The 14,210-nt window shown below is 40.1% G+C and overlaps 1 protein-coding gene across 3 annotated transcripts in view; it reads right to left on the reverse strand.

The window, feature by feature from the left end:
* Nucleotides 1-14,210, reverse strand: part of LOC147147315 (uncharacterized) — a 315,327-nt gene that overhangs the window by 179,927 nt on the left and 121,190 nt on the right. For all 3 annotated transcript variants that reach the window (XR_015086958.1, XM_086031864.1, XM_086031863.1), the window contains one exon: nt 13,231-13,348. The gene's annotated coding sequence lies outside the window, so the exon portion shown is untranslated. The remainder of the gene's footprint in view (nt 1-13,230; nt 13,349-14,210) is intronic.

Genomic DNA, 14,210 nt, shown 5'->3' on the forward strand with positions numbered 1-14,210 from the left:
TTTCAGTTGTCAACCAACTGCCGATGGTTGTACTCTCCCCACCTGCTGACTCGCTCATCCAATCACATTCAGTCAGAACTTGTGTAACTCTAACCCTGCAGTCGTGGTACATGGATTGTCGCTAGAGTTCTATAACTTCTCGCTCTCTTTTAAATGTTACCAGAAAGCATTTAGTAAAATTGATAGATGGCTAATAAAAGGATTTGGGCTGTCAGATAGTGTTGGATGTCAGATGGACCTTTATGGACTTTATTACTGAGGATCGACTTGCAAATTTTGCACATGACAATGCTACCAGTCACAGTTTTAGCAAAATATTTCGGCATACATGAGACACCGCTGCTTACTTTCTATGAATCTGCCGTGTTCATTATACAGGTCAATATGCATCATTTTGATAGGGAGTTACATTGAAATTGGTTACTTCACGTTTAGTTTGTGGATGTAATCATTCACACTGTCACATTGGAGTGCCGCACTCAGTTGTGAAACCTTGTAATTCACGAAATGTGATTTTTGACTTAGCAAAGGAGTGAGCTTAACAGGTCTCAGAGATCAGCAAGGAGTCATACAAAATGGTGGCCATGTTTTCTCAACCTTTGTCTTGGCTAGATAGTGGCCCCGAACTTTGTGAGTGGTTCAATCAGGAAAAAAAAAAGAGAGAGAGGGATAAATATGAGAAATGTCCATGACATCTGGTACAGAATTTCAGTCAACAGACCTTAGTGATGTCATACATAAAATAATGGTTTAATATAAAAAAACACACTAACACACTGCCCTTAATCAGGGATCTATTGACCCTTTGATGAGCAGGTGAAATACTGTTGTGAAACAATAAGAAGTTTGTTCTGTTTTGTTTAGATGCAGAAAATGCAATAAAACCTCTAAGTGACTGACTTAAAAAACATTAGCTTCATTAGATATGCAAACAATCAACACCCCAGCCAAATAAAACTTTAAAACATTTAACCGTGACTTTACAATTTTAGATATGTGCACATCTCTTGATGACCTCAGCATTAATCATGCATACTTTCTTTTTTAGATGCTGTGCGTTTCATCACAGACTTCCATTAAATATACAGTAGGACATAGCATAGCATAGTTCAGTTTGAGGTTAGCGGTACAAAAAAACTCACTATAAACTCTGCAATTAAACTTGATGTTGCATTTAACTAGCTCTGTGTCAGCAGTGTTTGCCAGGGATTTATGCCACTGTGTTTGAGCCGTACACACGTGGGGGGAGAAGCAGAAATGGGACACGACCAAGGTTGCCAAAAAGCCACACTTTCAGGCACAAGCAGTTGACTTCCACCTCGATGGAGTATTGATCATCCCTGTGAAAAGCTTAAAGGAATTCAAAAGATGAGGGACAAATCAACATCCTTCTTCCCCCCACCCCAACCCTATCCATTAACAAAGTAAAAATGAAACAGCCATGGGGCAGGAGGAGCGTGTGAAGAAATGGGCCGCAGTTCATATTGAGGTCAGAATTAGAGAAATTTATGTCTGGCAACATGTGCGGAGGTCAAATCTTCCAACCACCATTTTGGCAATAAAAGGGGATTGCTTTACATGGTACATCAGTCTACAGGGACCCACCGTTTCCTCTTTCCCACTGTTACATTGACTACAACTCCTATTTTTTCTTCAGTGCCAGTTTATCTTTGATCAGAAAAATATTGCTCTACTGACAAGTTGTGTAAACATCCACATAATTTGAAGCAGGGGCCTTCACTTCCTGCAGTTATACGTACAGTATGATTATGATGATGATGACGCTCAAAGGGGAATAGGTAATCACGGCCTCAGGAGATGGCGGCTGCTTCCCCCACAAGGACAAAAAGGGAAGAATACTTTAACCCACACAGCAAGCCTACTTAAAGCCACATTTGATAAATAAGTAAACTCAATGATTAAGGGCTATTTCGCAATTCAAGTTAGGAATAGAAGTATGCAGGGCAGTCTTCCAAGCCGAAGCCTTATGTGAAAAAGTAGGCAGTCTGATTCGATAATTTTTAACGTTAATTTGTCAGATTACAAACTCAAAAATAGTAGTGTTAGAAGATAGCTATAATGTACTTGTGCAAAATTAAGCCGCTTTAAGGAGAGTGATGTCACTTACACAAATACAATGAATGCAACAAATCTGGAAGGGATTTGTGTCCCTCCTCGGTTCAGGATGAAACATGAGACTTGAAATCTGGAAGTTGTGAAGTGATAATAGCTGAATATTCATTTTGGTGCAAGTGGAAGACAAACATTCCCGTCCTTAATGACATCCTTTGGGAGGAAGTTCATTACACAAGTTTGTTACACAACACAAACCCCGTCACTTGGAGAGGTCAGGGGAGGTTCACGCGGCTAACATTAGCGAACGCCAAATAGCATCGGTGTTACGTACATTTGCAACAGACAGAGGGAGAAAACACCAAGAACCTGGGAAACACATTTTATCAATTTGTCAAGATAGACGTGATGGGACAGCAATAATCTCACCCGAAGTAAATAAGGCACCATCAGGAAAACAAATGTGCTCCTTTGACTGGAACATGCATTTGTATATCTGTTGGGGAATATTCATCAAAGCCATACTTTTTGGTTTGATTTGTGACAGTGGATCCTTACAACACAAACACCCTCCCACACACACACACCCACACACACACAAACTTGATAAATGTGGATAAGTTTCATATAATACAGGAACTAAAAATGGAAGAAGTCATGGCAGTTGATGCTCATTTTTTCCCAACTCTACCAGGGATAAGCAACATAATCAATTCATTGATGGTTAAGACTTCTGTCAGTTGTAATAGTTTGGAATTTTTCATGATTGTAAGTTTTTATATCAATTTCACTTTTCTAAATTCAGTTTTAATTAGTTTTTGGAGCAGGTTTGTTAGTTTTTATTAATATGTATTTTTTTCGGAAATGCTTCGTTTTGAGTTTTTATTAGTTTTATATGGAGTATTTGTCGAGTGCAAGATAAAAAAAAAGTTTTTCCTTCCTTTATATACAATCAGCAGATATTAATTGGCAAAAAAGGAAAATGAACAGCACTTTTGCTATAATTATAGTTGGTTTTAATTAGTTTTAAAAACATAAGATGTAGTTTTAGTTAGTGTTCGTTTATTTAAAAGCTCTCTCGTTTTCATTTTATTTCACTAATGAAAATGTTTTTGCAATTTTAGTTTTAGTTTTTTCATTAGCTTCCGTGAACTATAATAACCTTGGTAACTATTAATCCTGATGCAAAATGGACTGCATTATAGCTGCAAGCAGCCAAGCTGCTTTTGAATCACTTTCAACCAGTTTGCTGTCTGACGACAAACTAGGAAGCTGAATTAGATCCACACAGACCTCTGCTATGCTTCAGCATTCGTCTTCTCAATAGAACCCAGGCATTGCAATAGATGTTAAGAGTATTCAGACATCCCTTATACCATAAAAATGAACAACTGATTGATTGTGAATTTGCTATACCACTGTAAAATTCCCATCAGTTATTGTTACGACTTGTGCCCACGCCACATCGAGTTTTTAATGCAAGTTGGAACGAGCAGCAGTTTGTCAAATAGTGAAAAATTCTTCAAAAAAGCTGTTCATTGCCAGGTTACTGTCATACTGAACATGAAACAAATAATTATGTTCTGTGTTTTAAACAACCACAAAACTTTGCCTTGGGAAAGTTTGCCATTTTAATGCTTACTCACATAGCACTAAGTTTGCAGTGTTCTAACAACTTTAAGAAACAAATATTTGAACACAAATGGTCCGGAAACACATGTAGACAGACATTATGACAGCAATGCAAGACAACAATTGTGAGCATCTACTTTGTGTACATCTGTATTTCTGTATTATACCTCCGAGTGGCTCAAGCGCACTTGCCAGAGGGAGCACAGTGTGTGGCTCGACAGGATCAATTTCAGTGAATTTTAATGGAGAATGATGAATTGAGATGCATGTGCTTGGAGGTACGAGCGTGGTCACAGAATAAATGACACTTGTAAATCAAGACACCGCTATGATAAAAACGAATTAAAGTGAAGTGAGAGGCTTAGCCCATACCCTGAAATAAAAATGTCGGCAACTGCAGGCGTTTGAACCAAATTGCCTTTGTTCCAGCGGGAGCGTGTATCGGCGAAAAAAACGATGAGCTAAGGTGGCACACAGTGCAGGCAGACATTTTTCCACTAGATTGGACTCATGAGCCAAGACGAGATGTGGAACTCTTCACTACAAACAACAGCATTACTCTTTTGCCGCACATACACACTCACCCTGGTGGAGCTCCGCACACACACACACACACACACGTACACAAGCTCACTTCCCCATCTCCAGCGCTTGAAGATCTACCTGCCAGCTGCTGCCAGTCGCAGGGAAAGATGGGCTTTGTTGGTTTTGTGAAGCCCACCGACAAGACCCCCCTGGAGACCGCAGGTCTCCTGTAGCACAAGCCTCAGTCTTATCCACTCGGCTGCACAGGCAATCTGTTTTCTATATTACCAGCCTGTATCACTGTACTATGCACTATAGAACAGCAATTGAGCAGGAAATTAAGTTAAGGGATCGGTATTTGGTGGAGGAGAACAAGCTGGCTCCCTTTCCACATACAAGGATCATTAAATATCACACCCGTTTCTGGATGAATTCTCTCTTGCTCTCTTTCTGCAGTTGCCATCAACTCCCTTCTTTCATCTCTCCTTCTGTAGCTTTTGCTGCTCCTGCCTGTTTTTGCCTTGTCTTCCTGGATTGCTAGTGCATACAGAGTGAAACATCGTAATGGAAGTTTGAAGAGCCTGATGTGTTTTCACCAAGCCCTTCCTCCCCGAGATAGGGAGCTCTGGCCAGGGATTGAGACCATTATGAGGGGGAAAATGGGGGGGGATTGTTCTTTTCCACTTTGTTTATTTCCTTTCCCCTCCCCTGGTCATTCCCGGTAGCCTCCACTTTCATTTCTCGCTCCCTCTTCATTTATATATTTCATTATTGCTCTGTTCACGCAAACAGAGCAAAGGAGCCAAGAACTCTTTTTTATCAGCGGATGCAACAGGTCCAGTTTTACCTCCCGTCTCAGTTCTCCACGTTGTGTTCTCTTCTCATGTTCAGCTTGTTAACATTTCCTTTACTCACTGAGTCGGTGCGACAGAGTATAAGGAGCAAGGTCAGGACATGAGTGGTGTCATTTGCAATGACTGAGTTTCCTTGGGGTACCCACACACAAACACCACTACATACACCCAAAATATGACTTGACGTTTAATTAACTTCTCAATCATTGACCTCATGATGAACCGATAATAATACATTGCTATTTCAAATTAAATGTGGGTTAATTTAGCATGTTTACTTGTCCTAGATAGAAAACAGTGATTATTTTGCTTAATCTCATACTGACTGTGAACAAAATACCCCAAAAAATGAAGTCTCTTTGAGTCTTTGAGAATCAGTTATGTTTTTTGGTTCTTTTTTAGTTATTATTATTTTATTAATTTGCACAACCTGAAAGCGGAAAGTAATGTTTGAGCATACATTTTGAAAGACATCTGGAAAATGTTATCAGACAAACAGAGAAACAGAGAGGCTGTTACCATGCTGAATTGCCAAAGAACAAAATGACAGTGGATCAAAAAAAATAAGTCTTGGGTGGTTTAAAAAAAAACAGATGAAAACTAGATAAATAAATTCAAAACATTTGCCACCATTAATGTGACTTATGACCTGTACAACTCAATTGATTTGAGATGCGCACTACACTTTTCGAAAGGGTAGAAGTTAACTAACAGCTGAACTAATGTGGTTGCACAAGTGTGCACACCCTCAATAAGTGGGGATGTGACCGAGTCCAGAACTGACCAATCACATTCATGTTAAATGAGAGTCAGCATACACCTGCCGCCATTTAAAGTGCCTCTAATGAACCATAGCATGACGCTGCCGCCGCCACGCTTGCCGTCATGGAACAGCTGAAAGTCAATGTCATGACGTAAAACGTAAATGCATGTGGGAAAATACTGTATGTTATGTTGCGAAGAAACCAAGAAATTATTTATCTCGGTCTAAATTTTTTATATCAGAAAACCCTGGCATTTGATCAGGGGTGTGTTGACTTCATATGCACTGTACCTAAGAATGATAGTGGTTAATGCATCACAGTGTCATCGTATCAATCACAATGCTAATCACATCATTACAATGCAGGGCTGAACAAATGAGTGTTTCATAGAATAGTTTGTTGTCTAATTGTAGTAAAATTCATTGACGCCCAGTACACTTAAGCGGAATGGATTTGATAAATTAATATTGAAAAATAACTGAATATTAAGAAAACCAAACCTTAGCCGGTTAATCATTATTGATTGCCATATGGCCATGTTAGCGGAAGGCCGTCAGCGAGATAAGATGCCAAAACAACTGTAAATCTCTCCTGAAGCGGCCATGATGGACAGACAGGCCACCATTAACAATGCGCTGGCCTGTGAGTGTGGCCGCTGATGGAAAGATACCCTGGCATTTGCTGTGTTAAGTAGTGGCCCTTAAAGATTTCACACTTGCAATTTCTTTGAGTTATCGGCCATCTCCAACCTGTCGCCCGGTCTGACAATCTCCGATTCTTGTTCAGTGAGGCGCCAGGGTGGATATTGACAAAGCAAGCCGCAGTGATACAGCAACGCATGACGAGACATTAGACAAATCCACAGGGCAGCTCTAGATGTGAATAGACCCTGTTAACAACAACCTTAAGGAGAAAAAAATACATTGTTCCTCATATCTGATCGAATCAAATGTGTTGTTTTTTTCCTTCGGTTGTCATGAACGTACATGCACTGCTTGGAGTGTGACTTTTTACTTAATCCTGATAGATAGATAGCTCGATAGATAGATAGAGAGAAAGAGAGAGAGAGAGAGAGAGAGAGAGAAAGACAGACAGACAGATAGATAGATAGACAGATGTAGATAGATAATCATTGAAAACACAACGGTTATATAGTGAGGCACTGTCAACGTTATATAGCACCCGTGAGAGCAATGTATGCACTTTGTGCTCCATAAAGTGAACATAATGCATATTCCGGAAAAAAAAAAAAAAATGCAGACAGTGTGCTACTAAGTGCACATTCATCTTCAGCTTTGCAAAGTCTAGTGCAACCTAATAGTGACAAGAAAGAGGAGAATCCACTCCATGTTTCAACACTTTGTAGCTGGCACACAAAGTAAAATTGATTTGTCAAGTTCCACGTGAAGCAAGTGGTGCTATGACACCTAAATGACTGCTTATCAGATTGTTGATTGGCTCACTGCTTCAGACAGGCCCAAATAGAAATATCACAACACCTCCATTGCCCTCGCCATTCAGCACATGGCGCACGAGGCTGTGCTTGCTTTGAATTATTAAAAGCGACAGATTACAGTGCAAAGCTGGATGACTGGAGGCATGATAGAGACTGTGCTGAGCAAAACCTTACAGCAGAAGTGTTTTGTACTTTTTTTTTCCTTTAAGGTGGGTTGATATACAGTACATTAGCGTGCAAAAGCCACAAAAATCTTTGAGGTCAAAAACAGTGAATAGTAAGTTAATAGTACCACATGTTGGCAATGACGTTAGGATTCCATGCATGTATTTAATTATTTTTTACAAAAGAATATTAGACAGAAGTTACAATAAAAAGTCTTATCATCATTTTTTGAGTGACTTTATTCCTGAGGTACTACAACTTTTTAAAAATATATATAGAAATGTGACTTCCTTATCATGTATTTCTGCTTTATACTTTTAAATGTATACTAACATTTTTTTTTAACCAGTGAGGCAGGTTAATAATGTTTACAGATAACCAGTTCTAAAAGATTAATTGCAACTGTATTGAACTTAAAAGTTAAATACAAATGAACGGTACTTGAGCAGTGATTATTTGTGTCACCTTAAGTGAGCCCACATAAATAATCACTGTTTGAGACTTTTGTCCACATGTAAGTATAGCTTTCGGTTCTTTTGGTGAGGGTGACTTTCCAAAACTCCATCTTCAGCGTTTGCAGATGATCTTTGTGACATTAAAAATGAGGCCAAGATAAATCATTTCAAACATATTTTCCCCATTAATGTGACCTACGACCTGTACAACTCAATTGAAAAAAATATTTCCGATAGTGAAAGTAATTGTAGTAGTACCTCTTTATTAATCCCAATTAAATTTCAGATGTTCTTGTAGGCGTTCGCATTTTCTTTTGTTTTTTGTTTTGGATATCAGAAGACAGAAGGTTTTGCGCTAACACTGTCTGGTATTTGGAACTGTTCATAATTCCTTCCGTCTTGACTAAGTCCCATGAATTTCCATCTTTCTCCCCAGTGTATGATGCCACCACTACCATGCTTCACTGTAGACATGGTGCTCTTTTAGTGATGAGCAATGTTGTGTTTGCGCCAAACCTTTTAGAATAATGGCCTTTGGTTTCATCGAACCATCACACATTTTGCCACGTGTTTAATTTTATTATAGATTTTTCTTTGTGGACATGGTCTAAGAATCCAATGCATTCCCCGGGTTGCAGCAGTGGGATAGCATAATAGAGATGTAGTGTAGCATTGCTAAAACAACTATTTTAATGGCGTCGTAGGACTTAGGCACGGTAGATGAGAGCTGATTCTGGGTGCGCGAGTGGGTGCACGCATAAGAGCGGGCGGGCGGGGTGTGAGACTGTGAACGTTTTGCAGGGAGAGCAGGGAGGGTGAAGGGCATAGTGTCAGGGCTTGTCTGACATGTGGCCTAGTGGGCTGGCTGGCTGGATGGTTGCACGTAGCCTAGATGGCTGGCTGGGTGCATACCAGCTCCAGCCTGGCAAGTGTCTCCTTCCCTACCTCACTCCCTCCCTCCCGCCCTCCCTGGAGTGACGGGCTGAGACATTAAGACAGGCGTTTTAATTAACTGTGCCACTCTTCCACCTGCTGCCCTCAATATGCTCCGGCCCAGGCAAGCTGTCTCTCACAGCACTCACGCGCATGTTCTCTTTTTGCTCCATCTCCTATTCATTTGTCTTCTCTCTTTTTTGAAACCAATTTTTAAATCTGTCGCTTTATCACTAACCTATTTTTTTTCCTGCCCCATGTGCTCAGTTTGCCCTCTGTAAATGAAATTCATACCAGAATGATAAGAAAGGCGATTCCATGAGGCCCCGTGACAGAATTCAATAATTCCTTTTTTTGTCTTTTAAATTCAGTCTGACTGAATTCCTACATGTGCTCGAATGACCCTCTAACTAGCCATCACACACATACATGGACGCACACCCGAGCTCTTCAAATTTAACCGGTAATTCAGTTCTGCCCGACACTCATCAGGCTATTCATTAAGTCCTTATTGGAGATGGATATTTCCCATCCCTCATGACTGGATGAAGCTGGGCGTGTGGCAGGATTTAAAGAGCAAATGTAATACAACCGGCACACTTGTTTGAGTGTGTTTCTGTTCACTTGTACATATACGTGATGTGCTCATCAATCTTTGTATTAACATGATTAACTCATTCACTGCCATTGACATATTTGTCTTTTCACAGTCCAGCCATTCAATCCTAGGAACTTATTTATATTTTTTTCAAATTCTTTCAAACACTAGTGTAAAAGAGGGTCAGAAATTGTCTGGCAGTGAATGAGTTAATAATTAAGAACCTCATTCAGTGCTGTTACTCTCACTCAAATTATCCTCTTTGAGCTCTACCTTTAAATTATATTGTGCTTTTAGTAGGGCTAAGAACAGACGGCATAAGCAACACTGTCAAACGATTCTACAGTGTGTTGTGTTCAAAAAAAGGATGTCGTCCCCTCCAAGTCATGGAGACAGACGTGAAACTAACAAATGACCGAGCTCAGGCTATGTGATGGGTCCTTATTCGCACCACTACAGTTAGGGGCCCATATATCAGCCATGCAGATGGCGAGCGTACCTCTACTATGTAAGGAGCGGTGACTTTGAAGTCCTCTGCAGTGGGGTGAAAGAGCAGAGGTGTCCTCAGCCTCGGTGTTTATATAGCCTCTCTCGCCCCTGGGAACGCTCTTAATGAATGATGTGAAGAGATGGACGCCATAGATAAAAGCACACATCTGTATGGGGTCTAGGGCGCGTTGAGGATTTATGCATACTTTATGCAACATGTCAGCATATATGTTTAAGTCTACATATGGAGCAAAGGTACTGCTGCTTTTAGATTGCACAGGGGAAAAGTTAAAGCTTTAAATTGAACTGAGCTTAGCCGCACACTAGCCTATTAGAAGCAGACTATGCGAGCATCTTGCAGCTATTTTCTTCACTGGTGAACTTGGTAGCCTCACTTGTTGTGCAGAGAGATTTTTCTGCTTGTTTTCCACAAACGTGTCCACGTCCCCCGTGAAACAACTGCCCGTCACCTACATGTCACTGCGAAAACAGTACCCAGATAGTAGCTTCCTGTTTCAAAAGGGTTGGTGACATGTAGACATTGTCAGAGGAATATTCAACGTTCCAGATCAGTTCAAGCAATTTTCAGAGCAAATCACTGGGGGCAGATGTTTACATTTTATTAATTCATCGTATATTAGTGCAAAGAAGTGCAAAGGATTTGGGCACTGGCCGGGGTCTGCGCTCTACAGTTTTAGACATGATTGTGGTTTAAAGTGTCAATGCTATTCAACTGCAGTGCATCATAGACAAGCATTATTCATATTTTGATTGTCTTATGTAGCTATGAGTAAATTATTACCGTTGTATAACTTTTACCACAGCGTGTATGCTAGATCTCTTAAACTTTTCAGGAGTACCTAATGAAGCGCCTGAGTGTATATTAAAATGAAAACCGTGGAAGGGAAGGAAAACCTTTCTTCGTTAGCATAGCAGGCGGGCTGTAACCCTCTGTAGCTCATCTTGAGCGCTCCCTCCAGCACACCTCGAGGAGCATGTTGTCCTTGTTATGTTGCTACTGCACGAGGCCTCCGGTGATAAATTATGAATGCAACTCAAAAGCTGTAAAATTTGTTGTATCTTCTATTATCTTCATGTTAAAGGCCACAAAAGCTCTTCAGTGAAGTCAGCCATTAAGAAATGACAGGTATTGCTATCAGGCTTCTTTATAGCCTATTACCTGCAATGACAGCAGCTGCTGCTGCACCACTGTACAGCCTATCACATTATTTGCAGCTAAAGTCAGCTACTGTGTCATTTCGCCTCATTTTCTTGACAGTGCTATCATAAATCCATTGGGCTGCAGGGGAAACTGTCGACTACCTCGATTATCTTCATAGCCTGAATGAATTCTGAAATGTATGTAAGAGGCAATGACTGTTATGGATCAGGAGCCAGGGCCATATTCTCTCACTTTCTCCCCCTTCTTCCTTGACTCTCGCACGTGATGTGTCGATTGAGGGCTAGGGGCCTCTGACACTTACAATAAATGGAGTGAAATAGGCGAACTTTGTCGCAGAGTGAACGATTAAAGATGCAAAGATTGTAAGGAAACTATGTCAGGCTTGTACCTGAAATTTGAAGTGTGCTTTGCATTGTTTTGCTTAAAACCATGCAAACATTATAACTTTTATTTTACATGGATCTTGTGGAATGAATTGCATGTTCCATAAATATTGCATGGATTTCAACGGTTCATCAAGCAAGTTATCCATCCATCCATTTTCTACCGCTTATCCTGTTCAGGGTCATGGGTAAGCTCGAACCGAGCTACGAGCTCTGGCTGGCTGTGTATCACAAATTTGCTTGATGGTGTATTTCCTAACCGCCAAAATCAAATTACTACTACATAAAAGAAAAAATCAAATACAACTTTAATTGCAGAAACTGTCAAGTGACATGCAATTACTGGTAGGTGCATTTACCGTCAACTCCATCACAAACTTTTCACTCGTCACGCATGTCCTCAAATATGACTGTAGCCGTTGTTTCTTGCTAACAAACTGCTAATATAGCTTTGATTGTGTGTAAAAGTCTGGACCCTTGGTAAGCACAAATGCCAATGTGAAGTGAACTTCACAGGAAATATATGTAATGCGTATTTATTATTTCCATTAATCGTGAATATTATTATTATTACTACTATTATTATTATTATTATTAGATGTATTTATGTTTTGTATTGAATTGTGTTTTATTTTTTATCGTATTTAAAGCACTTTGTTACAGCTTTGGTTGTTTAGTGTGCTCTATAAATGAAGATGCATCGAGTTATATTTTTCAGTTTATTTTTGTAGCAATGTGAATAGGTAAATCAATAAAGCAATATAAACCATTCATATTTGGTAAATTGTATCTAGCAACAATAATATAGAGAGGCTACTTGGAGCGGGAAGAGGCCAAACTTCTCAGGGAGCCGAGCCTGAAGAAGTGGCTCTCGAAATTCCCATCACTAATTCGGTGCGATTGGTTTTAGTCATCGGGTTTGCATATTTTACAAGGAATGTTGGCGGCCGAAGTTGATCGACAGTATCTTGAAGATAAGCAGCAATAAAGATCTCCCTTTGAAATGGTACAAATACAGTTAACTAAAGGTTAAGGCTTAGTTCAAGAGATTATAGTTCGAGCACTCTCAACTGTTGTTCATTTTTAGCTGCAAAGCGTAATAGACCAGTGTTTCTCAACCTTTATTGAGCCAAGGTACATATTTCACAATGGAAAAAATATCATGGCACACAACAAGTTACAAAAGTGGTATAGAGGTTAATTATGTAACTTCTGTCATCTAAAGGAAGAGCATTTGAATTTTTTGCCTCTTATTATATGTGGTCGGCATAGATAAATTGACAAAAACATTCTTCTTATTTGAAAATTTAAAAAAAGACAAAATAACTGAAATTGGATAATTTACTGCGGGACACCTATACTATCCTAATGTGCCACAGCACACTAGTTGAGAATGACTGGAATAGACCTCTTTGGTTTCAATACAAGATACATCCAAATTATCCTCCTAATTCCTAATTCATATGAAATTAGACTACACTAAATAAAAATATTAGCGCTAACCTGGACCTAGTAATTTGAAACAAAAAAAAACTATTCTCTCTCAATTCACAAAAAAACAGATGTCTGATTTTGCATTCAAAGTCTTCAACTGTAAGGACTACGAGCAGTCATATAAGCACTGCATGAAAATAGGGACCGTTAAAAATGCTGACATTGTAAAATGGCACTTTAATCACTTTTTCTTTTAATCAATGCATTGCACACTCCATTATTGTACCTGTCAACGCAAGACTGTGGTTGGCCCCACAGGTGACACTTGGTCCAAAACCTCCACAAAGCGAGGGATGATCACATTCTCATCCGAACTGCTGCCAATTTGTCCATAATCATTGTTCCTGTGGGGAGAACACATTATTAAAAAACATAATTAATTACCTGAGGGTGTCGTCTTCTTACTGTTTCATCATATTTCATAATATATACAACAGAGTTTGTGAGCATTCAAATATTGAGCGTCCTTCATTTTCTATAGGGTAATGAAAATAGTCAAATTAATTAAAGTGTCGCAGTGATCGGGGTCCACCGGGGAAAGCGGACATATGTGTGTTCCAACGCATCCTCTTTGTGACAATAACCACAATAACGAGGCCCTATCAGAGGAGAAACACCTCACTAACTAATTAGACTCTCAGGGTGCATTCTGACAACATAAAGAGAGAAAAGTGCTTGAAGGAAGACTCTGTCTCCAGCAATTTGCATCTGCCACTTTTTTTACTGCATCTGTTCCAAGTGCCATTCAGAGCTCTCGTCCTCCTTTTGTTGGGAAGTGTTGAGGCCCAACTATTTAAGCTCACCTCCTACCTACCCGGAGCTTTGTTCCGGCTCCTCTGCAGGCCAGTAATGAGCCAACTGCCACAAAACGGCTTAGAAATTAATGACTCATTACGTGCGGGCCCTGGACCGCTTCACAGCATCTCCTCCTCCCCCGCTCTACCACACATGTAATGCATGCATGTAATCTCTCTCTCTCTCTCTCTCTCTCTCCCTCTCTCTCACATCCCTTCAGCCCATACAGAAGGACCCCAACACCTCCCTATAAATTAGAGCCTATTACAAGGCTCCCATGTTAGTGGGGCAAAGAAAGAGGGTCTTCACAGCTCAAGAGTGTGTGTAGGAGAGATTGGGGGAGTTGAATGTGGAGCCTTAAGGTGCTCTTTTCACACCCTCACCCTTATCCATTATGCCAGTGTGTAGAGC

The sequence above is a fragment of the Filicampus tigris genome, chromosome 5 (genome assembly GCF_054856515.1).
Source record: "Filicampus tigris isolate MCC_2025a chromosome 5, RoL_Ftig_1.0, whole genome shotgun sequence".
NCBI classification, from domain to species: domain Eukaryota; kingdom Metazoa; phylum Chordata; class Actinopteri; order Syngnathiformes; family Syngnathidae; genus Filicampus; species Filicampus tigris.